Below are 23376 nucleotides of genomic sequence, written 5' to 3'. Positions count from 1 at the left end.
GATTGTGGTAAGAAGTGAACATTGGTGGTCCAAGAAATGTTAGCTGGAGACCCATCTCATGCTGGTGATGAGAGGTGCAAGACACTATGCCGGTCGGAAGGGTCTTTGCAACACAGACAATCTATTGCAGCAATGGAAATCAATTTTGAGAGAGAACCAACTTTTGCTTCACACTCACGAGATATCACAAATTATATCTTCGAGTGATGGGTGTTCTCACAGCTGTCAAACTGTAGGATTTATACCACTGTTAAGCCTATACCTATTGAATAGGTAATCAGATACGCTAAAATATGGATAAAGGGTGTGACATAAGCAGACAGGTGATGGGATGCCCACCACACAGGTCATAAGAAGACCTCAGATTTTGTAGGCAGTTTTCTGCTGCACTTCAGCTGTAGAGTGTGTGTAATATTTTCCTTGCAGCTCTCCTTGCTGTTTGGATTTCAGTCCAAAGTGCACTAGCTCCTCAGCATAAATCTGAATGACAGTAAATAAAGAATCAAGTTAGGTCATTTCTGGCTTGCAAATAAGCAAATCCACCACTGAAGAATAATCTAGCACAGTGATATTCAGTCTGTAAGGATCTTGCCTATGGCCCAAATCAGGGAGAGCTGCAGGAATGCTCTGGCTGGGAGGGACTGTTGCACCTCCCTGGCTAGTGCTGCTGTTAAAGACCATAAGAACATCTACACTGTGCATCGAGTCCATCTTTATGGCATCCAAATCCTGAACTGTTACCTCAGAAACACTTGGTGGATAAACACAGACCTACTGTATTTAGGAGATTCTTCCCAATCCCCTTCTTATTTCTCTGTGTGGTTCTGGCTGCCAAGCTTTCCTTTAAAAGAAACCATTCCAGTAATATCTTATTGATTTAGTTTTATAGGAAAAGAAAGAGTTGTAATAACTTTTTATTGACATCACATTTCCAAAGAGACATAGAAATAAACCACCAGCCTGCAGGAGTCAGAATTTTCTCATGCTTTCTGGGACCACAGTCCCTGGGTTTCCCAGAAGGAGCTATTCAACATTTGTGGCTACCTGCTACAAAAACAACTCCATCAAATATAGTTGAAATGAGCCAAAAGGATGAGAGGTTGCTGGGGTTGGGACTGACAATAGGACAGAACAATAGTGCCTGAGAACTGAGACTCTCACTCTTCCAACCAAGAAGCTAAGGAAGAGTTAATTCAGTATACTGCTGCAATGATGTATCTGATACAGAGAACCTAAATCCAATGTGAAACTTCATCAAAGCTTTTTTTGCAGTTGATCTTAGCTCTTTGCAATGTGAGTCCTGGAGGGAATAAAGAGTTGAGGTAGGGAAGAGTAGATTCTATCTTTTGGGTATAAATCAGATAAAGAGAATGATTAACAAGTGTAGGTTTTTGCTACAGTATTTTAAGAACTCTGTCAATAACCCCCCTTTCCCAGACTCAATGCAAAGACCTAAAATTAGATACCTGATTAAGGAGAGCTGCAGGGCGATCTAAATACATCAATCTTGCTTGTAATGAGAAACATGGCTACATTTCTGCAATGGTTATGAACCTTGGGATCAGAGGTGGCTGGATACTGAATGTTCGCTGTATTGAACTTCCCATGCAACCATTACTCCTCAGCATTTCTGAATGGCTGAATCTGATTACAGGAGCTCTCTGGGAAAGGACGGTGCTGGGGTTTGAACTTTGAAAGTTTTTTTTTCCAAGGCAAAAGAGGCTGAGAAGCTTTCTAGACTCTTTTTGCCAGCAAACTGTGCTGCTTCATGCCTATTTCCCCTTCTACCTCCCACCAAGAAACATGTAGCAAAACTGCACTGAAAGGTTCACCTTGCCCTATCAAGCCTTTGCTTACAGTCTTTTACATTTAAAGCCACATTTTATGGTTCTTTTTAAAGACTAATGGCCCATTTCATGTGCCAAATGAAGAGCTTTTATTAGCCAAAGAGTAAAGATGTGTCCTGCATCTGAGAAGCAGAAATCTGAAGAAAAAGCCCAAATCTCCTGTAACAGTAAGAGAAAATAAAGTTCTCCTAAACAATTTGATTTTTTTAAATTAAATACTATTATTGCATACCTGAAACAAACTGAACTTTTTTTTTAACTCTCTAGGCCAGCCCCAGAACTGCCCTTTCTCTTGTGAGCAGGAACCCCTTCTGATCAAAGCTCTTTTTATGCCTCTGACACAGTTCAGTCACATCTAGCAAATCATTTTAGGAAAGCCCTAAGGACTCTCCTGGAATTTATGTCCCTAAAGGATGACTGAAAGGACAAGTAAGTGCCAAAATATGGAGTTGCAATCCTTGTAAGTATCCACTTAGCTGCTACCTTAAAATCATGGACTATTTAGCTTCAAGTTTGTAGTTCCTGAGAGAGGTTTCATGCTGCAGGTTGTAATGAGAGTGAGAACCCTGTTCTCACCTAAGCCAGAAAACTAACCTTCATCTGCCCAGATTCTTGGGGAGGGGCAGGAAGTTATTCCAAAACATATAGTGCCATGGTAACCCAAATAATGCTTAAGGAGGGAAGGAGGGAACTTTAGGGTTCTGTGCCACCCATGGGCTCAACCCAGACACTCCTTGCTCCCAGGGAGAAGCAGTTCCAGCAGCCAAGAGCACAAACAGGGCTAGAGAAGAAGCATTTCACAGCCTTTTCTTAGGGCTGAGGAGCCTGTGAGACTGAAAAATCATCTAGGAAGAGAAAGGTATGTCCATGTAGGCTTGTTGCTGCCATTTGGTTGCACAATTTTTCCACTGTGCTTGGGACCTGCGGGGGGCAGAAAGCCAAGAAAAAGCTGCTCCTGGATGTGTGTTTGACACAGTCAAACATCACAACCTGCCAGCAGACCACAAGTGAGATGACAGAACATCTAGATCTGACTTATGGTCACTTCAAATTCGAGGTTGAAAGCCATTTAAGCCATCTCCACTTCATCCTAGAGAGAGGACACTTGCTTTCTGATGACCAGAGAAGTGCATTCAGACTCTAGGTGGTAGAAATATATTTCCCCTGTTTGCTTATTTCCCATCACACCTGAATCTTGTGGTTTAATTAGTGTTTCAGGGAGAAAATGGGGAGGAGTTCTGTGAGCTTAAAAGGCTCTATAAAGAGCAGCATGGGGGTTGAAGAAATATCAAAGAAATACTGCCTCAGTCTAGTGCTAGTGGATTGTGTCCTGTGCACTCGTCACCAAAGAAAGGGAGAAGAAAAAAAAAAAAAGACAAAAAGCCAGTGAAGAGGAATGTGCACAGGTCTGTCAGTTCAGACTTAAAGCTTGAGGAATTTAGTATTCTCCACTATTGTTTCTTTTTTATTTCTTCTTCTTGTAGTTGCTTCTCCACTTTCTAATTCATCTTAGTTACAGAATATTTGGACAGCGCAAAGTTCCTTGTTGACAGTGTTTGAACGAGAAGGTATTCAAGCTCATAAATAGGTGCTGTGCTGAGAAAGTGCAATTGGCTTCCTATGACCACACAATCCAGATCACCCAAGCGAGGCTGGTGGTGTGCCTGGACTTTGCACAGATTTCCTTGATCTTTCTGTTCTCTTGCTGGCTCTCCTATCCTCCTACCCCCTATGCCTCCCTGCATCTTGCCTTTCCTACAGGGTAAACAGAGTGGGGTAAAAAGGAGCTTCAGGTATGTTGAGCATTTCAACAGGATGTTTAGAAACCAACACAGGGTGTCTTATTTCTGAACAAACCATAAGGAGTTCTGCTTGATTTTGGACGCAAAGTATTACCAATACTAATAGTATTAGTGGCTTGATTGCTATAGAAATATGGTATTATGTAAGGTGAATTTAATGACTGGATAACTAACCATTTTCACCTTGGAGCCACGAAAAACACTGGAGAGACAAACAAGGGGTCAGGCTCTGATCACTATGGGTAGAGAACTGAGAAGCATAAGCCACCACCAAAGCAGCGTGAGGGCTTCTCTGCATCTCAGCGGCCTTTGTGCCCCTTTGCTGGTGTTAAGCCCTAACACTAGTGAAGATGCACCTCTGTACAGTGCAGAGATGCCCTCTGCTCTGGACTTGCCCATTTCCCTTGGAGTCATGCAGTTACCCTGCAGAGGAGTGTGAAATAGTCTGTTTTAGGGATGTTATTATCTCCCAGGACAACCAAAGTGAAATTGCAACTCTCCTTGGAAATAAGCAGTGATGCTTGAATACCAGGCTATTCTAATGTATCTCTGTCATGCTGGCAGTGACCTTCCAGAAGCTTCTTTTCTCTGCAGGACATCTCACCCCCAAAGCCATCCCATTTTCTGCTGCTGAGCTATGCAGACCAGGAAGGTGGTTTCATTTAGGTAGCGCTCTGTTTGCATTTAAAGCCAATTACTTTTTTTTGTGTGTGTGTGGAGAGCACAGGGTGGTCTGTTTCAGCATTAGAAGATGCATCTGGATGGTTCTGAATGGTAGAAAACAAATGACACAGTTTAATAAAGAAGAGAAAATTTCAGGGATAAGTGGCCTAAAACAGAGACCTTCATGTTGTAATGTGGAAAAGTTTGTATTAATGTTATAGTTTGTATACTACCCTCCATCCTATCCCCAGGATGTCTGTTGCTTCTATAAGCTGAAAAAGTTATACATTTTTCAGTCCTTACAAGCTCCAGAATCATCCACAAAATGAGGTTCACTCTTTGGAGCATCCAACTCGGTTGCTTCCTTATTCCTATCATGAGTCACGCAGCTGGTTGTGCTCCTCAGCATTCACAGCCACACTCAGCTGGCACAGTTAAGACCTCGTAACTCATGTGAGGCTTACAAGAACTGGCTTTTCCCGCTGTTTAGATCCACACAACCATCCTCTCCAGGCCATCAAGAGATAGCCTTGATAAAAAGTGAACCAGAGCAGAGGGCAGACTGCTTAGTGCTCTGCTACTTAGATAAGATGTTGTTAGTATGAATGCTTTTATTGCTGAAATTGCAATTTTATTTTAACAAACACAAAATCAGAAGCAGCCAAAAGTCCAAGTCTCATTGAAAGTCTACAGAAGTTAAGCAACTTTTAGGATCCCCTTGAAATCCCAACCTACAAAAGCAGAAAACAGTGCTATTAAATTGGCCAGTCTCTTGTGGCGCTCACAAAGAGTAATGTTATTTCCTGTGAGTGGAAAAGTACCTGGAAAAATGTTTTTAGACATAACTTTCTCCTAGGGATACCACTTTCTGTAGTAAAAGATGTGGGATGAAGGGACAGTTACAGATCACCTTACCCAGATCCATCCTTAGTGAAGAACCAGATTTATCCAGGCATCTCAACAGAAAAATTTGTAGTAGAATTTTGTACTTGTGCATATAATACAAAGGAGATTTAACAGATCAATACTACATGAAGTAAGATCAGTATAGATTATTAAGTATCAAAATACTACCTAACACAATTGGAATATTTGAAAATATTATTATGAGCTGGAAAGCTATATTACCTTTTAAAGGAATCTGAACTTTCTCTTACGTGCTGCTTTCCACACTCAACCCAAGTTGCCACTTGCCTGTCTGCCAGCTTGAGGGCAGCCAGCAACATCCCCAACAAGGGCTACTCTGCAGCCATACAAATGCATGGGAACTCTGTAATAAGGTAGCAAAAGATAAGCATATAAACAAATATAAATAACTGTAAATATATCTAAGTGTATTTGAAATCCTGTTACGTGTAGCAGCAAGTTTCCACATACGCTATTTTTCTGCTAATGTTTAGACATTCTATAGAGAAACAACTGGGCTGACTATGAAAAGGTGTGAGTAGGAGAGTTACAACGTACAAAGTAATAGCCATTTTTTCTGTTTTCCAGTTTATGATAGCTAAATATTATTGTCTTGCTAGTGTTATCTCAATAACAAATGAGTGATGTTGTTGCTTTGTATGCTACTGTTCTCGTAAACCTTGGTTGCAGGTTACCACAACTGCAGGTCACTATCAGGGCAGACCAGCAAAGACAGATCTTAATGATGTTTATGAAATCCTGGAGAGATTGAATTCAGCTGTTTCTGGGATAATAACCACCCTTAGCTATACAGAAGTTTTGACCAGCTTGAGATGAATGAACAAAAAGAGGTAAGGAAGAGAACAAGGAAAGGAAATGTCTGTGAAATTAAAACATATATAATCACATTTGTCTGAGACAGATGGGGAGCCCAATGAAGGTTGTGCTATCAGAACTACAACTGATGTATGAATGACTGCAGAAAGAGGGAGGATGGGAGTGACCTGTGGAAAACTCTGGTGAGCATAACAGCTCAGTAGCATCTCCCTTTCACCAGACTGTCTCAAGAACGTTTTTCTACCTTGCCTTTTCTTTGAAGTGAGGCACTGTCAGGACCACTTGTACTTTTTGTTTTCAGCTGTCACCTGGTCCCACTGCAGTCAGAATTGAATTTATCAGCCCTGTCATGGAGCTGCAGCACATAACTGCAAATAGGAAAGGCTTTGAGTCCAGAGGGGTGGGTGGGTTCTCCTGAGAAACAGCATTCAGTTACAACCAGAAGTAACTAAAAAACTAAACCTCCATTTTCCCAGGAAAATTTATCTTCCTTGTTTGGCTTGGTTTGTGGCAGGCAGGGTGGATGGATGGATTAGCTATGCAGCAATCAGAGGTGTGATATGCTAATGCTGTGCTTACCTTTTCTCGGTTCAGCCCTGTGGCACTGCTCAGCCAGTATCATGGCGGTGAGGACAGCCTGTTGCAGTGGCTACATTGCCAACACTCACCATTGGGATGAGTTACCCTGGTCCATATCTCAAGGGATTACTACAATCTCCTTTTAGGCCACCTGGAACATGTACCTCCAAGTCTGGGCTGTGAGATGTGTAGGAGAACTCAAGTTATGTACCCTGTTCATTCCATCATCTCTCTGGGAAAATCCCTACAAAAGGATCTTGCTTACATTAAGACATCGTAAATAACTTACTACAGAGATTTCTTTGTGCTAAAAACTCTTTGGTAGCAGACTTTGAGCATGTTCTTATTCTGCAAAAATGTTTAAATGCAGAAGTCACCATCCGTGGAGCTATTTAAAAGACATATAGATGAGGTTCTTACGTACACAGTTTAGTGCCAGAGTTAGCTTATGGTTGGACTTGATGATCTTGAGGGTGTCTTAAAACCAAAATGATTCTATGATTCTGAGTCAAACCTGCTGGCCTGGCTTTCAAGGGAGATGGCCCCAACAGCTGAAGAAGCTTCTCCACCTTGAACATCCCCACTACTTTACCATCAACTAATTTTCTTTTTTTTTAGCTTTAGCATTTTGGGAGGTTGGAAGCTCAGCAAAAATTCTTACAACTGTCCTTCCTCTTTCGAAACCCCCCGCGGGCCAAACAGAAGCTCTGACCACACTTAGTGGGAAGGTGAAGTGCAGTGAGCAGGACACGCACCACCAATCTGAGCTTCTGTATCAATACTTTACAATGCTGCCATTTATTGCTTGAAAAACTCAGAGAGCTGTTTGTTGAATATATATATATATATATATATATATATTTTTTTTTTTTTTTTTGAGGAATGGCAAAGCTGTTTTAAATATCATTGTTGGAGGTAAGGAAATGGGAGCAGGAGGCAAAACTCCGTCAATATATTTATGGCATTACTTGGCTAAGAAGGAGCATTTCCAACTTCGTGGTACTCAGAAGAGTAGCAGACAGCTGTGGCTGACCTGCAGATGTTGGCCTCTTAGACAGACCACTGGCTCCAAGTTGCTTTTGCCAGGAACTGGCTTGACATGGAGGTGGTGATGGCTCCAGTGGGATGGAGGCTTTCTTCTGATGGACACCTGATCAAGTCCAGCCTATCAGGAGGTGATCAGAAATTATTCACGCTGTCCTCAGACAGGTGTAAAATTGGGAGGTACACCAGTGATGTCAATAGTTACCCAGAGGTAACTATGGAGCAGTGGAAGCAAGCAGGGACTTTGGCTGCCAGTCCTCTTTTTCTCTCGGTACCAGCAATGCCCAGGCAGATCTGTGGGCAGGAGAATGCTCTCCTCTTGTTCCTTCACTGTCACCACTTCAGAGTTCTGCAGCTGAGGATCAAGATGTCCTTTACAATATACAAATAAGTAGCTGCGAGGAGATGCAAACACAGCTGAGACATTCCTTAAATGCTTTGCTGCAACAGCTTTTTACCCTTAAGACTTTTAGGAATGCAATTGGCCTTTGCTGGTCGATAGGCCAGGGTACAGCACTGGTTAAACCTTCTGCAGGCACAGGAATTGTTCTTCTTACCTCCCCTTAATGTAATTTAACTGGATGCAAAAGATTTAATAAACCATATATGTATGAATGTGTCTGAAACAGGAAAAAGAGGCAAGCTTTCCAGGATCCACTTGGTGAAAGCAGGTTACTTCAGCTGTATCTCACAGATCATAAGCCTATTATGCATTTATTATTTTCCCCATGGAATGAGACCAGCTCTCTGAACCTCACACTGTGCAGAGTATCCCATTATGAACTGTGTGAAACCAGCAAAATAAAACCATCTTCAATTTTTTTTTAATACCTTTCTGAATCTTTTTAGCCATGAAATGCCTCACATTTGCTGCATACCGTGGCAATAAATACAAAATGAAGTGAAAGAGGATGTGGATTATTGAACTGCACTCCTTAATAGATTTGATTGTGTTTGATGTCTAAATCATGCAGCATTGCTGAGACATGAACAGCACTTCTTGATACGGCAGAGCCCTTTATATTGAAGGCCTGATGAAGGAAAAATCCCTCTGTGGGAATACACATTCAATGTATGATAGCATAATGTCTTAGTATAGTGGTAGGACACACATTTTCCTTCCCTCTATGGAACCATGATTACCATCCTGGACTGAAGTGGTCTTTATAATTTGGACATCACTTGCTCCTGCTGTGTTTTTCTGCCTTTAAATTGGAAGCATTTGTTGCAAATCTCTCCTACTTTTACTGTCAAAATTCTCACATCAGAAGAGTGGCTAATTGACAACAGAACTGATTTAAAAAATAAGAATAATAATACAAACCATCACTGAGGAAGTCAGCAAATGTTTTCCTTTCGGGTTTAGATACAAAATTTTAATCGCATTTAAAAGAAAAAAAAAGATTTGTTATAATTTGCTTGTAATTGTTAAGTATTTTTCTGAAAATTTTCTGAAAGAAGTCTGCAGGGGTAATGAGATTAATAACTGTCTCTAGAAAATAATACAGGTAGTGTCTTAGCACTCTAGGGCAAAACTGAGATGGGGAAAGGCTGCTGGGGCTGTGGGCTGCTTGCCTGAACTGTTGGCTCCAGGGAGGTTTCATGCAACTCCAGGTGCTTTTATTCAAAGGACAAAGACCTGGTGGGATCGTCTGCTCTCTGTAAGGCTTGGAGACCTTCTTGTCTCTTGCACACCAGGGCAGAGAAGGAGCTGCTCCAGACCTTACTAGCTTAGCATGAGATACAGCACCTGGCCTGGTGATGGTGCACGGTGCCAACCCAGCTCTTTTATCTTGTCCTGCTCACTTCCACCTCCTCCAAACAAACAGCTGGGTGGCCTCTTGCATGACACTGCTGGGGCTACTCTTAAACTTCTGCCCCACTACCTATTCCCCCTTCTTCAAGACATACTCTTGCTTCCTTCCTGTATCTGTCCTTCCCTTCCTCCTCTACTGCACCTGCTTGTGCCACGGCTTCTGTCTTTGGGGCAACGAATTACTGAACTGGCTCTTGTTAAAACCACACATCTAGCACAGCTTTGTATTAGCATGGGACTATGGACAGTCTGACTTGCCTGGCTTCTTGCTGCCACCTGTTGCTCTGCCCACAACACTCCAGGTTGTGGTGCAAAACAACCTTCAAGATAAAAGCAAAAACTCTTGGGGTTCTGCTCATAAACTTCTTGTGATCACCAGATGCTTAATTTTTATTCACTCAGCTCCCTCTCTTTCACTGACATTTTTATGACTATTTCTATAGTTTCTGGAGAAAAAAAAAATGAAAAGGAAACACAATAATATATTTTCCTATACTTTTTATTAGGTCACTATTGAATTAAGGCATATTTATTTTTATTAACAGTTATTTTTACTGTTCTTTTCTGGAACACCAGAGACACCAGTAAGCAAGGCTGTATATCAGCCCCTGACTGTATGTGCTGCACTGAACTCCTTCCCTTGCTCTCCTCGCTTTGTGTCACCTTCACACCACAGCCACCAGCTCTCAATCACTCCCTATGACGGAGGTCAAAGAGTACTTGCAAAGTCTTAAGTCTTCCTGGTGACAGTCCAGGGGGCTGCTGGAGCACTTGAGACAGGCGTCCTCTCCCTTTGTCAACCTTCATAATGAAAGCTGCTTTTTCCTGACCTTGAGGCACTTAATATTTCTTTAGTGCTCTACTAGCAAATTGTTGTGACTTGGTCAGCCTGAATTTGTCTGGGCTTTTTTCTTCATAAACTTTCATCATAGCAAAATCTAAATGTAATTTACTAAGTGATTTCCTCACCTTTACCAAATCTTCAGTGTGTGTAAATTGGAATAGCTCCTAAATTCAGCACCCTCACTGTTACTAGGTTCTGACTCACAGCAATGGACTTCATGTTAATGTACTAGATGAACAGTTAAAATGCTTTGTAATGTACTTACCAGAAGACCTTGGGTAACTCATTTAGTCTGTCTTTGCTTCCACTTGCTACTTATAAAATGGACAGCATGCTCTTCCTTTTTTTTGAATAATCCACAAAGCTTTTATGGTTGTTCTCTACACTATTTACACGCTGTTCACTTTCTATGTAATTTGCAGGTTCTTTGGTACTGGGAATACCTGGGGTCTCTCATACAGTATCTTCGTGAAAAATAAAAAAAGGTAAAATGTCTCCCTTAATTTCTGTGCAGCACCCTATGATTTATCCTTCTGGAAAAAATAATATGAACATGTAAAGAAGAATATTTTCTAACACTTTGTATTTGGCATTTAACAATCTCCCTCTGCAGCCAGGAAGTCCCATCAGGAATGGAGAGTTTAGAGAGCTGTGAGCCTGTGAAATCCCACCCCACCTCCACATCAGGCAGATACTGGTCCACTTGAGTAGCCCACTTAAACTGTGCAGCCTAGTAGTTCTGTTTGTATTGCTCTGGAAAAATGGATTCCAGCATTTTAAGAGACAGCAAGTCTTTCCTACGTGTCATACACAACCTGCTCCTGGCAGAGGACTCCAGCCACAACCAAGACCCAGCTTGCCACTCACAGTCTATGTGGCAGCCCACTCTGACCGTGAAGGTTGCCTCAGGGCGACCTTCAGCACACAATGAAGGTGACCCAATAGCCACACCACACACCACCACATGGCACCCTGAGCACGCCTGCATTGCAGTTCTTTATATCTCCAGCTAGCTCCATCTGCATGAATCCTAGCCACAGCCCTCTGAGAGGTGCACTGTCCTGCCATCAAATAGCTATTTCTCAATAATTTGGGTGGTGTTTGCCTTGGCATGAAGAGAGACATTCACATTTCATCTGGGCAGGAAATCTATATTATGTATTATTCTTGTGTTAATAATACAGAGGGCTAAATCAAAGGTGAATTGATTTCCTGAAGCTGAACAGACTTCTGGCGTTAGCACAGATACAACCGCAGTCAAAGAGCAGACCTTTCAATTTAGTTCTTCTGCTGTCGATGTAAATAAAATTGCTCATGAAGCAAATTGCAGCCAGTTATTGTCTGCACTCAGAACCATTATGTTCTTTGGAAATTATCATTTATGTTAGACAGTGGATTATGCTTCTATGAAAGTGTGCAAGGCAAATGCAAAGCACAATTTACCTTGAAGGTCAGCTGAATATTACAATTGGCACTTACAGGTCATTATTATGCAGCTAAAATGATCCCAGGGAAAGGAGTGATATTTGTGAAATGATACAAAAAGAAAGATTCTTGATTAGCTGATAGGAAGCAGGAGAGAAAGCCACACGGGCTGTTAATCCATATGACCATGGAGGGCTGGAGGTGCAGTTGCAGCATAATTATCTGGCTTGTGTGGGCAACATGTGGGGGTGAGAGAGAGAGAGAGATCTTCCCTTTGGTGCCTCATGCCAAGAGGACTTAACTTCAATTCTTGTACCATTAAAGGTGGGGATTTGGTTGACAGAGCAGGAAAGTAACCCTAGGTAGAGATGTGGCTTTGCTCGTAGGGCAAAGAACCCATCTGAATATTTCTGTCCGTGTTTTTGTGAGCAATGGCGCTCTCATCTAAGGAAAATGATGAGCCACTCACCCAGGGGCATGGCCTGTTCTTCTGCTTCCTAGGGACAAGAGTGGGTTACAGCCAACTACAGCCAAAAGACTGGTGGTTACACTGCTGTGAAATACGATCATTCTGATCAGACACAGTCTTTGTATTGGTTGGTGCTTATGGTTGCGTAAAAGTCCAGTCTCTAAAGTGCTCTTCAGCTTTGAGTACACAGAGCAGCAAGACCTGGCTTACTGTGCCTCCAAATTTTTCTCAGAGGCAGCCTGAGCTCAGCCATGGTTCAGGGTGCCAGCCCACCCTGTGTGTCCTGGCAGTGGGGTGTCCTTGCAGTGTGGGTGTCTTTGCAGAAAAGGCCCTGAGCTGCATGAGCTGAATCACAACATTTGTGCCGAGACAGAGGGGAGATTTGGAGATCACCAAGCAAGTACCCCATGGAGAGACAGAGCTCATCCACAAAGCAGTGCAGTTGTCCTTGGAGCACACCATGAGGTGTTGGCTTCCTCTTAGGTTCACTAGCTGGGTCATGCAAAGCTTACCCTCACCACCCCTTTCACATGGCTGGCCAGCAAGAAGACAGACCAGAGCCTCACCCTCTTGCGGTGAGTTCCCAGACAGCTGGTGTTAGAATAAGGCAGCTCTCAAAAGAGAGGATGTCACTCCTATCAAGAGTGAATGACCACAGAGAAGCCTGCACACAGGGAGCTCTGCTGGGATTTACCACTCAGTGCACAAACAGGAACCAATCCCCCTGCACAACTGGCTCGTGTAGCCACACTCACTGGGTGTACATCCTCTGCCATGACAGCTCAGGCTCCAGCAGGTTCAGGGATGATTTTCAGCATTTATTGGAGATCCACAGTGGAATTCTGTTCAGCAAAAATGTATCTTAGTGCTTTGCTACTTTGGAGAGAAAGGAAAACTCCAACAGTCGTGCCTCTGTCATCATTGGCTAATTGCAAAACTGCCTTGTACAACTATTTCAGAATTCTATAGGCAGCTACTTTTGCCTTTACAGAGAACAAAGAAGAGTCCTGAAGGCTCTGAAATGCTGACTACTAATCCTGGTGAAGGCACCTCCAGAAATGGTGGACCTGGCTGTCAGTAGGAATCATGTGGAAGCCATGTCCCAGTGCCTTTTCCAGTCTAATTCGGTGAGCTACTGCAATCATTTCCAGCACAGGTCTGATGTTCGATGGAAATAGGACAGTCATGGCCTCCGGTATTGGTGGTCCTATGCTAATGGTTAATGGGAGAGAAAAGGGACTATTAGTACCACTTTGATGTATAGAACTGGCTTATTGTACTTTCAAGCTTACAGCAGGAGACAGTATAGGAATTACTTTAAAACACTGCTGGATACAGGAATAATAATAATAAAAAAACCTGAGTACTTTTTAAGTGAATTTCCTTTTTAATGGTGCTGTCCCAAATGAAGTATAGCTGCTCCACCTCTGTCAAAAGTTTCCTTTTTCTGCCTGTTAACATCAGATGATCAATCACATCCCATCAGCTTCAGCAGTATGCAACTCTCTCAGTTCACGGGGGAAAAACTTATTTTTTTATTTCCTCTTTAATTAAGCTCTGTGGCATGCTGCTTTCCTTGCAAGGCTCAAAGATGTATGGACATTGCTTCAAACAAATCATTGGAGAGAAGAGCATTAACGATAGCCCTCTCTAAGTGGTCCAAAGCCACAGGTAAACTAATGCACAGGCAATAACATCAGCAGCAAAAGGAGGTAATGATACACAATTACCAGATGTGCAAATACTCTGCTGGGATAAAGGCATCTAAACACACTATGCCAGACTGCTAAAATGCACAAAACATTTTGTTACAATTACAAAGCAAGAGGGCACTTGATAGCAGCACACATGATATGGCAGGTTCTCTGATTAGCATGAATAGCTCTGTCAAGCTAGTAAGAGACAAGAAAAACTAAATGCTTTCTATCCAGTTTTACTACTGTCTGCATCATTGTTCCTATAATGTAGTCAGAGGTGATTTGAAACAGTTATTAACAGGTAGATGTTGGACCATTCAAGTACACATTCATCAGGCCCAGATCTGATGATAGCCCAGATCTCTACAGATGTGAGCTGATCCCTGACCATTGCCTTCACCCTTCATGTCCAGCCCATTAGCTTGCTCTTGTTGTTCGAAGGAGTCTGTGTTCCGTTCCTGCCTGCTTATCCCCATCTGTTCAACACAGATGACTCATTGCCTTTTGTCAAACACTTCAGGTCATCCTTGAAATGCTTCTGCTTTTCATGCTCTGTTGTGCTGTCCAGGCAGTGCCTGGACATTCACCTGTTAGAACAGAATCATAAAATTATTTTGATTGGAAAAGACCCTCAGGATTGAGTCCAACCATAACCTAACTCTAGCACTAAACCATGTCCCCCTAAGAACTTAGTCTAAACAACTTTTGAACACCTCCATGGATGGTGACTTCACCACTTCCCTGGGCAGCCTGTTCCAATGCCTGACAACCCTTTTTGTGAAGAACTTTTTCCTAATATCCAGTCTAAACCTCCCCTTGTGCAACTTGAGGCCATTTCCTCTTCTCCTATCACTTGTTACTTGGGAGAAGAGACTAAGACCCTCCATGCTACAACCTTCTTTCAGGTAGTTGTAGGCAGTGATAAGGTCTCCTTTCAGCCTCCTTTTCTCCAGGCTAAACAGCCCCAGCTCCCTCAACTGCTCCTCATCAGACTTGTGCCACAGGTCCCTCAGCAGCTTCGTCACCTCCTCTGCACTCTCTCTAGTATTTCAGTGTCCTTTTTATGATGAGGAGCCCAAAACTGAATCTGGTATTTAAGGTGGGGCTTCACCAGCACCGAGTACAGTGGCACAATCACTTCGCTAGTCCTGCTTGCCACACTATTCCTGATACAAGCCAGGATGCTGTTGGCCTTTATGGCCACCTGGGCACACTGCTGGCTCATATTCAGCTGGCTGTCAATCAAAACCCCCAGATCCTTTCCCGAGCCTGTAGCACTGCCTGGGGGTGTTATGACCCAAGTGCAGGACCAGGCACTTGGACTAGTTAAACCTCATACAATTGGCTTCAGCCCAACGACCCAGCCGGTCCAGATCACTCTGTATGGCCTTCCTACCCTCCAGGACATCAACACTTCCACCCAATTTCGTGTGGTCTGAAAACTTACTAAGGTTGCACTCAATCCATTCATCCAGATCATTAATAAAGAGATTAAGCAGAACTGGCCCAAATACTGAGCCCTGGGGAACACCACTCGTGACCGGCCAGCCAGATGTTTACTATACAAGCTATGTGTTTTCCTCTGCCTCTGGACCACCATTAGCAAAACTGGTAGGCATAACTACCAACCGAGACTTCACAGCATTATCTATATCTAAAGCCTGAGACATTTCTGGTGGTATAGATAAAGCTACATCATTATAAACTGAAGCAAAAGTTAAATATACGATACAATGTTTTTGGCCTTATTGACCCTATGCCCTGGGTCATTTATTGTTTCTCCCATGGCAGTGATCAGAGACTCTTGTGACAAATGCTGCACATCAACAAGGAAAGACAGACACTGTTATGGAGAATTTGCTATCTAAACAAGCAAGCAAATAATCTTACAAGTGTCAGAGCTCTAGACCTGGGTACCCGGCTGTTTCCCATTTGGGTTCTTCCCTATTCATGATATATCTGAATTGGAGCCACTTTAGTCTCGTCATAAGGACAGGTGCGGTCTTCTACACAACTGCCTATTTTCATTCCACTAGGAAGTCAGTATCCCTGAGACCTTTAGCCTTCACCAGATTTGCTTGAAATTGGTGGGGAAAAAAAAATAATCTGCTATGGAAGAGCTGAGTCACATGGAGTGATGGCATTGATACTGTTTCATTAGAAGACCAGGCTAACATGAAAGAAATTACTATATTTGCTTTTCTGGTGAGTAACGTAAGCAAAGAGCAATTCAGTAAAGTACTTTGAAAGGGTTTGAGATACAAAAATCAGCTTGCCTTGTGAATTCTCTTGTTGCTTGGCTGTTTAACAAAATCTTTTTGCACAAGAAAGTATCTGGTGGCTTCAGATTAGATTATATATACCTGTTAGGAATAAAGCAGAAGGGGATTCTGATAAAAAGACCAAAGGCATAACACATAAATCAAGAGCTGAAACAAAAATGGAACCTGCTGCTGATGGAATTTCCATTGATTTATTTGAACAGCCCCAGTATGAATAATAACTTAATCTGTCTCAGGACTCTCTCCCCACAGCACACTGATTTACAGCAGCCATCCATCTCTTTTCATAATTAGCAGGTTCTGACAGTATTTATTCTTCTCTGCCCACCTTCATTACCATTAAAATTTAGACTGGAGCAGCCAGCGTTCATGCTGTCTGGTGCACTGGGATTATTCAACAGCTTGATTTGTGGAGGTGTTTTCTTATATCCCACCTCCTTTGCACTGGCAGGTAGAGTCTCCTGCTCGCAGGAGGAAACTTTTCTAGAAATACAGCAGAAATCAGTAGAGCTTTGGTACTGAGTGGCAAAAAAGGCAGGTGGGCTATAATGCTGTTAGCCAAGGCATGGAGCAACCAAGTCTCATCTGCCCCCTCAAATGCTCAACAGAAGCAAAGAAGCAGAGAGAATCAAGCTGGGCAGATGATCACCTAATGGAGTAAGCCAGGCTCCTTTGTTACAGGTGGTTTTCTTCAATCTCAGGTTCATTTCCTGTCTTAATTTTAGGGAACTCCTGCTGTCTACTACACCACAGAAGCAGATAACAAATTTATCTGAAGCATGAAAAGGAAAAATTAAGACATGTCCTTTAAATTTGGAAGTATTTCTTAAATAGCTGAATGTACAATCAGAAGGTGATTTTTTCTGTCCACATATTTACACTGATGACATGGTATTATATCACCAGATAATTTCAGCTGAAGGTCAATTTGGTAAAGAGAAAGCAATTGCATCTTCTTGGACAGACTGCCTTTACAGAATACTAGATGGGCCTGAAGTTTTGTAACCAACCTAATTATACACATATTACTTATTAATATGGTAAATCAAATGATGGTGTTAGGCATTTAATTGGTATGTAATGCTGATGTGAAATTAATTAAATAAGCACTGGTAGATGTATTTATGTGACCAATTTTTGTCATTAACTGAAATTTAATCAAGTTTCTTGTGGAAACGTGTAAAGAAATCTCTGAACAAAATTACTGCAGATAGAAAAGAAACCTCATGTTTTAGGCAGTTATTTTTGAGTTCAGAGCTACCGTTTTGTCTGTAGAGTGTCACTGGCTGAGCGTGTGCCTCACAGCAGATGGACAAACCTCAGATCATTCTGAGTAAAACATTTTATTAATTCTTCTCTCCCTTTATAGCAACTGTTAGAAGGTGAAAGGGTGACTACAGGAGGTTTCCCAGAGGATACACACTAAATCCATTCAAAAGTATAAACTGTGGTCTCCTTTTCTGTAAGTCAAAAGGACCAAAGTCAAACACATCATTTATTGCAAATTCTTCTTTCTGCTTGAATGACTGTGTCCATTTTCTGGATACAGAGACAGAATAGAGGGGTGAAAATGAAGTGCCTGTCTCGCCCTGTGAGCACGCAGCTGACATCATGATGAAATTTCACTTTCTGTTCCCTGATTGTCCACCTTAATCACAGGCCTATACATTCCAGCTTCATTGAGAAGCTGATTGCTCATGAATGTCACCCAGTCTGAGCCTCCTACACAGTATCTCATCACGTGCTTATTTAGACAAACAAAAATTGCTGAGAGCAGCACAATGAACGAAACCTTATTTGCACAGCTTTGTGACTTCTGACTGAGCTTGGTAGTGTCTAAGAAAGGACATGTTCTTCTGAGTGTTCATCAGTGAGAACACCTGTAAGCTCTTCTCTTTTGATGGTGAATATTTTCATGGAACTTGTAGGTGGGCATTTGAGAGCTCTGTTCCTGTGTCAAATCGGTTGAAGTCAAATGATGCTTTCAGAATTCACTCTTGCGGGGAGACAGAGCCTGGGCCTTCAGCCTCATAATAGGAGTCCATAAACTCCATTTTCCTAGAAACAGGCTTTAACGATCCCTTACAGACAAACCAAAGACTATCCAAAAAGCAAGCCTCGTTTTGTTCATCCTGTCTCAGTTAATCACACTGCAGTCCTTCTTGTTACCTTTATTATAACTAATCCCATAATACCGCTCTAAGAGGGGCACCTCCCCAGCAGAGATTGTTAAGAAGTTATTTATAGGTCTAAGTGTGTCTGCTGGTTTGGCTCATCCTTCAGCATAAGGATTTTTAGTATCACTATCACTGCTTTTTATTTTTGTATTGGAGCTACTTTAATACCACAGGTCCTATCTTAACATCCCTTTGATCCCTTACCTCATTATTCTAACATACTTCTCTCTTTAGTTGTGTTTACCTGAACTGAACTAGAAGATGAACCCTTGTTGATTTTTGGTTGTAGAACGAGACCTTTGCTATCTGGCACATTATCTTGATAAGAGAACTCAGAGAAAGCTATTAAGAAGTAGTTTATATCAATGGTCAATGTCCTTTATAGTACCAACTCTGAGAAACCTCTTCATTCAATTGCCCTGTCAGGCAGCAATAACCACCTCTACTGATTTGTGGCAAAGCCAACAGAAAGAATAAGTACTTCCTCACCTTCAGTGTGCGTGAAGGGAATTTCTAAATGGCTGCAGGGAATACCTTTTCTTGAGGATGTGCTATTTTACACATCAGAAATTGCAGAAAAGGTGCATGTGTAAAGAAAAATTCCTCCTTGAAGATTAATTTTGCAAACAGTGTCCTTACAACAGCAGGCAAAAAGAGGATGGACCTTTGCAGTGGCACACAGACTAGCTGAAAGGAGAAGAGAGAAACGCAGGATGCAGAAGGATACGATGCAACAACCACACACTGAAGTACCCACAGTCACCCACTGCTTCAAAAGTCATGACAACATTTGGGTCTGTAGGAACAGTGCATTTGCCTTAACTTTGAATTCCCTGGCTTTTTTGCAACTTCACTATTTTTCTGCAGTAATAAAGGAACAAGTTTTAGAGAGTTTTTTATAGAACCTTTCAAAAAGTGAGTCAGAGTCTGTTGTGGCAGATTGAAATTGTGGTGCAGATTTCAAGGTGCAAAATAAAACCATATGCTCTTTTTTACTAGAGACAGAGAAGGTGCTGTAGTCTGGTCTCTTGGGAAGACTTACTTCTGTGTTCCTTTCTGTCGGGATACCAGCAGGAGGAAGAAAAAGGGAATTCAGATGCAGAGTTATAAATTCAGACATCTCAGTTATGAGAGGGCCTTTAGATAATCCAGGTCCAGACCAGTCACTTGTGCAATAGCAACACATTTCTTCTAGTTGACCCCGAACACAACCAGGCATGGTTACAGCATTTTGCGTGTAGTTGTGTGCTTCCGAGGCAGGCATGGAAGACACTAAAGAGAGCTGCCTGAGATAAAACCACTCCCCCAAAAAGTCCCCATCTGCACCCATACTCATATGAACACACGTTCAGAGGTACAGCGGTCCTTTCAAAAACTTTCCTGAGGAAAGGGCCAAATAGCCTTAGAGCTCTGCATTTCCCTGAACTGGTAGCCAAACAGTAAGAAAGAGCACTGCCCTTCACCCCCAAAATCATACAACACAAGACTTACTTCAATTCTAGAAACAAACATTTAATAAAAAAGAGTTCATATTAATCTATTCTTTAGAGCTACTTTGAAGATTTTTATTAAATAAAATTTGAAAAAGCCACTTTGCTTTGAAGTGGAACATAGAAACCCACCGTGCAAAAATGCCACTGAAATGATTTGACTTTTCAAAAATTACAAACAATGATACGGCAAAAAACTATAAACCTGAAAATTCTTTGAGTCAACCCAGTGTGCATTTTTTACATCAAAATCCATGTTGCCCTGCTCTCTCCCTGCAGTGAAGAAGCTTTATCACTGACCTTTCCTGACCAATCCACAAAAACTGCCTGAAAGTGAAGATGAAGCAAAGACCTTCCCTACAGATAACAGTTTTCCTCTGACAGTGACAGCATCCTTTCTTTTCTTTGGGCACAGAGACCTTTTACACTTCGGGGAAAAAGGAAATAGATTCATTTCAGAGAACTGCATTCAGGCTCATTTAGAGTTTAACAGCCAGTGCTGTATTAATGGTCGTCATTTTCTTCTTGTGCTCATACCTGCTGACATGGGCTTACAGCATCCTCACGTTTGTCAAAGATGTTCATCTACCCCAGTCTGCTCCAAAATACACCCCAGAGCCTAGAGTGAAACTAAGTGATCCTTTAACTGCTGCTTGTCCCTGTGCAGTCAGGGATCTGTCATAAATGCAGTCTTATAAATCTGACATTTAGAAAGCCATGTAGTAAAGCAGATTTTGCTAGAAATAGGCTTGCTTCCAGCTGAGAACAAGCTGATGGGAGCTTGAAGCATCCTATGCATTTCAGAGGGTTCTATCATTTCTTAATTATTTGAGGTCCAAAGTTTGCTCTTTCATTGATGTTTTCCTAAATTATGAGCACTATTCCCTGCTTAGCCATGTCTTGTCAGAGAGTAATTTCTCAAGCATTTTGAAATGAGAATCTTAGAAATTTGGGAGAGACTTGATAGAAATAATGACTACAAAAAGTCAGGAGAATGAGTTAGAGTTCTTCAAATTATTAACATCTAAGGTAGCAGCTGCAAATTATAAGAAGGCAAAGATCTTTCTGGCTTGCTCACCCAGTCTGAAGTACCAAGAGCACTGAAAGACATAGGAGCTTGTGCTGAGTAAGTACATGACAGAGCCTCAAGTCTGTGCATGAAGGAAATCTGATTAATCAGACCTCTAAAATATATTTTGGTAATTTCCAATTGTTTTGTTAACTCCACTCAATGTACTTTTAGCCAAGCTTATTTTATTTTTCAAGTGAGAATCACAACAAAGAATGAATTAAGAGAAAGGTGTTTTATATGACAGACAGAAAACATTTCCAATAAGGAGTATCAGAAGAAAATGCAGAAAATGACACCCTTCTCTACTGCAAATGATTCAATACAAAGCTTTTGAAAACCTTGAGCTGCACATTGCTGGAGGATGGAAGAGTCCTTGGAGGATGTATTATTACATATCCTCTTCCTTAGAGATCTGCTTTTGATCTGAGGCAAGGAGGCAGCATATGGGGCTAGACAGACTTTTGGTTCATCGTTGTGCACAGCAATTTTCTGTGTCAATTGCTCTTCAGCAGGTAGGGTTATTTAGAAACAGTAAGAACAGGAAAAAATCCCACATTTGAACTCCATAAAATTGCAGTACAGATATCCTGATTTTAAAAATTAAAAAAGGAAAAAAAGAAAAGCAACTCTATTTGTGCATTTACCCCTTAAATAACAGATTAGGGAATGGACTTGATAGATATTAGTTTAAGGATAACGCCAAGTCATTGATCTGACCCATTTAATTACCAAAGCTAAATATCCTCATGTTCTACATTACACACACACACAAAATTATCTTTGCACATGATTGTCTCACTTGCTTCTAAACCTGATGCCCAAACACATAGTCCTGAAATTGGTCCACATACATTTCCCATTCTTGGTTCATTACAAGTTAGGATTGACACACTGGACCTATTTGAAAGGTGAGGCCATCTCTTCTTTCTGCATCAAGGCTGCCTTCATGGAGCAATCCTCTGGTGTCATGGATAGGCATAACAGATGACTGCAGCATTACCATACTGCTTTTCAAGGTCATGACAAGGGGTGTCATGAAGAAGTGAACCCACAAAGAAAGATTGTGTGACTTATTGACACAGCTACAGCATCTGAGAAGAGCAGAGTGGTTTCAGCACTCACAGGAAAATTACAGTGCAATGGTCAAAACACTCAGGGAGGTAGAAAGGCTGCAGGGTGATTTAGAGCACAGGCTGGGCTCTCTGTACTCTCCTTTAAGGGATGACATATTCCCACCACAGGGACAGCAAGTGACATCTCACATGAGGCTCATCAGGTGGGATGCAACCGGACAACAGCCTGACATTGGCTCTAGCTGTGACAGATGAAAGGCCAGAGCATCACATGTCATCTCAGACATGCAAAAAATGGGGGCTGCCATGGCCTGGACATTCATTTCTGTGGCAAGCACTAATAGCACATCCAACCCTTGATACCTCATAACAACCACAGGTAGGAAATTCAGATGCAATGGTCCCTCTTCCAGCTTTCTTCTTGTATTTCCTACAGTGTAAAGGAAGCCAATTTATGATGCACAACTATTTCCTTGGTATGCTGTGAGCTGTCCACACTTACACTGGAAACATGAAAACTTGCTAGAGATTTTTACTACCCAAATGTTTCTGCAATGGCTCTTTAGTTTTGATTTCAGACTTGAAAAGTTTTAGAAAGTGCCGAGTTTCCATTGAATACGAGATTGAGTTGAGACAAGTGAAAATGGTGACAGAAGGAGAGGAAACCACTGATTGTGTAAAGCCTATGCTGGTATTTTACTCTGAGTTATTTTACTTGTTTTATCTCATAATGAGAATCGTAAAACTGTAAGACAGAAACCTGAAATGCCATTTGTCTCCCAAATAAATCCTGCTCTGCTACAGTGGCTGATCTAGCAGCTAATTAAGTGCTTATGATAGTCTTCTCAACTCTTTTTTTTTGCACTGTGATCTCCAGCCCACAGTATTGCAAAGATCAGAGCTTTTCTGTCTTTAAATTGAAGAATGGAGACTGTATTTCTGATTGAAACATTAAATATACAGAAGATCCAGATGCCTTTTTGGTCTCAGACGCTATTTCAGTGAATCTAGATACTTTGCCTCTCAACATTTCACATCACTGTTACTAAATAATATCTTAGAAACACAGTTGCCAGAGGGTTTTATGCACCAAATGAACAGTGAAGGAACAGAGGAAAAATTAAGTCACTTTTCAGAGGTGAGCATGCTGTGAATGGATCCTATTGGAAGGCCTTATATTCCAATATTTTGTGAGCTTTGCTCCTTGATAAACGTTTGCTGCTTCTCCAAAAGGTGGAGTTTAAGCTCTCTTCTTTGCAGGGACACGTGCAAGGCTTATTACTGCCCAAAGGCCACCTCCAAGGGGCTGCATGTCACTGAATTTCTGCCTCCATTTCAACCCCTTAATTTCCT

This window comes from Patagioenas fasciata, chromosome 7 (assembly GCF_037038585.1).
Source record: "Patagioenas fasciata isolate bPatFas1 chromosome 7, bPatFas1.hap1, whole genome shotgun sequence".
NCBI lineage: Eukaryota > Metazoa > Chordata > Aves > Columbiformes > Columbidae > Patagioenas > Patagioenas fasciata.
This window is presented reverse-complemented; position numbering follows the sequence as displayed.